This window comes from Solanum stenotomum, chromosome 5, assembly GCF_019186545.1.
Source record: "Solanum stenotomum isolate F172 chromosome 5, ASM1918654v1, whole genome shotgun sequence".
In the NCBI taxonomy this organism is placed as follows: domain Eukaryota; kingdom Viridiplantae; phylum Streptophyta; class Magnoliopsida; order Solanales; family Solanaceae; genus Solanum; species Solanum stenotomum.
This window is the reverse complement of record NC_064286.1, coordinates 32,256,540-32,260,895: the sequence shown is the minus strand read 5'-3', so window position 1 is coordinate 32,260,895 and position 4,356 is coordinate 32,256,540. Positions and strand designations below refer to the sequence as shown.

General features: G+C 30.6%; 1 pseudogene; it reads left to right on the top strand.

The window, feature by feature from the left end:
* Nucleotides 1–360: 360 nt before the first annotated feature.
* On the top strand, nucleotides 361–2,542 carry LOC125866171 (UDP-glycosyltransferase 75C1-like; annotated as a pseudogene).
* Nucleotides 2,543–4,356: the final 1,814 nt, after the last annotated feature.

The following is a 4,356-nucleotide window of genomic DNA, read 5'->3' as shown; positions in this document are numbered from 1 at the left end:
TGTCCTTCTTTGTTGTCTTTGTTGGAGTTGTATCGTACAATTTTTGTTGCTTTGTTTGTCCCTCTCTTTTTAGCTTATATAAAAATGGTTAAATTTTTATAATACATCTTACGTAAAATTTGGTACAATTTATATTGCTAATCGTACAAATGTTTGATGCGATGTTGGTCCTCCCAACTGTCACTTATTAATAAGAGTTTCAAAAGGAGATTATTACCTGAATTGTATTTGCTCTTTCTCAATTTTGCGTAATTATAAAGGCAAATAAAGAAACACAAAAAATTTAAAGAAGACAAATTATTTTTATGGTTCTTTTTCTACGGTTTCAGAAAAAGTAATTAAGGAACAAACATTGATTGTATGGCGAACACCGCAGCTTCCACCGCACCCAAGGGCTTAAACTTGGTGGCATTCTCTGATGGATTTGACGATGGTTTCAAGTCTGACGTAGATGATTCTAAACGTTATATGTCGGAGATAGGAAGTTATGGGTCCCAAACATTAAGAAATATCATTCTGAAGAGTTTAGATAAGGGACGTCCTGTCACATCCCTCATCTACAATCTTCTGCTACCTAGGACAGCTAAGGTAGCGTGTGAACTCCACATCCCGCCCGCGTTACTATGAATTCAACTACTAACTGTGCTAGACATATACTACTATTACTTTAATGGCAATGAGGATGAAATGAAGTGTAGCTCAAATGATCCAAATTGGAGTATCCAATTACCAAGGCTTCCATTACTAAAAAGCCAAGATCTTCCTTCTTTTATAGTTTCATCTAGCCCTAAAGATGATAAATATAGTTTTGCTCTACCAACATTTAAAGAGCAACTAGAAACATTAGATGGTGAAGAAAATCCAAAGGTACTTGTGAATACATTTGATGCATTAGAGCTAGAGCCATTCAAAGCTATTGAAAAATACAATTTAATCGGAATTGGATCATTAATTCCTTCATCATTCATGGATGGAAAAGATTCCTTGTTGTCTTCATTTGGTGGTGATCTTTTTCAAAAGTCAAATGATGACTACATGGAATGGTTAAACACAGAGCCTAAATCATCAATTGTTTATATCTCATTTGGGAGTCTATTGAACTTATCAAAAAACTAAAAGGAGGAGATCAAAAAAAGGTTGATATATATTAAAAGGCCATTCTTATGGGTAATAAGAGATAAAAAATAAAATAAAATGAAAGAAGTAGGAAAAGAAGAAGAGAAATTAAGTTGCATGTTGGAATTAGAGAAGCAAGGGAAAATAGTGTTGGGTTTTTTAAAGGTGTGAATGGAAAATGAAGAGTTGCGACTTTTATGAAGAGTTGTGACTTTAATGAAGAGTTGCGACTTTTATGAAGAGTTGTGACTTTGATGAACAGTTGCGACTTTTATGAAGAGTTGTGACTTTTATGAAAAGTTGCGACTTTTATGAAAAGTTGTGACTTTTATGAAAAGTTGTGACTTTTGTGAAAGGTGGTGACCTTTCCGAAAGATTGTGACTTTTCCAAAGGTTTGTGACCTTTCCGGTAAAGCACATTAAGAACCTTTTCATACTACCCTTTGTTTTCTATAAATTGAGGGATTTCCTCTCATTTTATGAATGAATTTTCTGAACTTCTTCTTCTACTACTAAATCTAGTATTCTAAGTGTACTTTACTGCCGTTGAGTGGCTCGTTGACACCAGCGTTTTGGGTATCAATACACTGGTGATTGAGATCATTCTATCCTGGGAGGACATATTCCAAATCAAACCTCGGATACTAGAGGGGAATAATTTCCTTAAGGGGACACTGTGCATTCATTGGGCTTGATCTTCTTTCTGCTTTTCCAGATTCTGGTATGTGTTACAGATTTTAGATTTGTGAATTAATTTATGTTCTTTTGTTCTTCACTGGTTCATTAAACTTTGGTAACTTCGTGTTTCTGTAAAGTTTGTTGGAATCAGTAAGATTCTTTAAACACAGATTGACAACAATTCTTCTTTAAGGAAAAAAAAAATATCGTATATTTTATCTAATTTGTTTCTGATTCTAGTTTCTCTACTAGTTTTAATTTTCTAGTTGTGAAAATGTTTTTAAAGGATATTGTGTCTTATCAAGTTCTTCAAAGTTTTGTTCTATGTATCTTGGGAATACAAGACGAACAACAAATAGTACCATGGTGTTCACAACTTGAAGTCCTAACACATCCATCTTTAGGATGCTTTATCTCACACCGTGGATGGAATTTGACTATAGAAAGTTTGTCGTCAGGCGTGCCTATAGTGGCATTTCCTCATTGGACAGATCAAGGAGCTAATGCAAAGTTTATTTAAGATGTTTGGAAGACAGGTGTCAAGATGAGAATGAATGAAGATGGTGTGGTTGAGAGTGAAGAGATAAAAAGGTGCATAGAAATTGTAATGGATGGTGGAGAAAAAAGACAAGAAATGAGAAATAATGCACAAAAATGGAAAGCATAGACAAGGGAAGTTGTGAAAGAAGGTGGATCTTCATAAGTGTATCTAAAAGCTTTTGTTCAAGAAGTTGGCAAAGGATGTTGAAAATTAAATTTCTTTGTGAGAAATTGTTTTTTCCTAATTGTAATTTTCTTCTTCTTTTTTCACAATAAAATTTAGAGTTCTATACATCGACAACGTGAAAGAATTATTATAATTATTTACTTTTCATTATAAGTAAGCCTACTTAATCTAGAAAATATGGCATTTAACCTGTCGGGTTCAACCTAAATTCAAAATTTTCAATGCAGAATTTGAATTTACGTGAAGAGATGAATAAAAAAATACAAGAAATAATAGATATGACTTCTAAATATTTTTAAAAATAAGTTGGTTAAATACTTAAAACTTGAATCTATAGATTTTAAATTCCGAATATACGTCTCTACTTACTATAATCGATTAAATTACGGAAATAAATTCTATCAGTTAATTGTGTCAAAAGATTACACCATCAAGTCGCTCACTTTAGATGAAACCATAAGTAATACCTTATGCAAATATTAATTAAAACTAGAATGAAATCTTCTGTGTAAGAATTCTTTTACACTGTCAACATACATAAAATTATATCCTAAATCAAATTTATGTTTTAGTTTTTGTCATTTTCTTATTTAGTAAATAAAGAGTATGCAACAATTCAATTTAAATTTTTATCAATATGCCCATTGAGTCAAAATATGAAACCTTGTGATGTGAGAGATCACGGTCATGAAGTGTATAAATTGAGTTAAAATTATTGAATTTTATTGAATGTGTTGTTGTTATCATTCTTTTCTCACTAGGTTTGGATGGCTTATGGATTACTATATTTCTTGTTTTTATTAATTAATGTTATGCATTACTTGAGGTAAGAGTCTATCGAAAATAACTTCTCTATCTTCACTGGGTAGGGATAAGACAACATACACACCACTCTTTCACTTATGAAATGACACTAAATATATTGTTATTGTTAATGTTATTATTGTAGTTTAATATAACACATGTTTATTATTTAATCAAATTAAAATAATATAAATAGTGTATGTAGTTTAATTAATTAAACGCACATTTTTTTTTTATTAAAATATCAATAGAGCATTTTTATTCAATTTCATGTCATTTAAAGAATGTTTAATTGTATTTCATTTTATTAATAAGAAAATATTTTCTTTTTCTTCTCTTACATAAAAACATGACATTTGAGTTGACTAATTGCACTCAAGTAGATGGTAACTGACACTAAATTACTGAATAATAGAAATCTATTCTTACATCGTGTACTACTAACAATTATGGAGAAGTTAGATGAATATTCTTTTAAAATATTAAAATAGAGAATATAAAATGGCCACAAGTTCTGTTATAATTTTAAATGTGTCGTAGAATAATGTTGGAATTTGAAAACTTACTAATTATAAAAAGACATCTTTTAAAGATAAATTTAAAAGAAAGTTACTTAAGTTGAAACAAAGAGAGTAATAAATGTACGTGGCCATAGATTCAAAATACTTGTATTTAAAATTTATATAGCTAAAGTTGAAGGTTTTTTTTATTCGAAACTTGAAAGACTAAACCCACAACTTCTANAGGACACAATCTATTCCATATGAGAAATGGAAATGAAGGAAATCCAACTTGAAATATTTCAAAGTGTGGGGATGTCTAGCCAAAGCCCAAGTTCCTATTTCTAAAAGGATTAAAATAGGACCTAAGACAGTGGACTGTAATATTAGACTTGAGTAGTCTAGTGAAAGGTCTAAACGACCTTGGAAAGAATAAAAGGATAATGTACTTAATAAAGATATTCCGAGGTATAGTAAATGTTAAAGGACATCTACTTTCTTCGAATATGATTTTGTAACATTTCTTGTGTC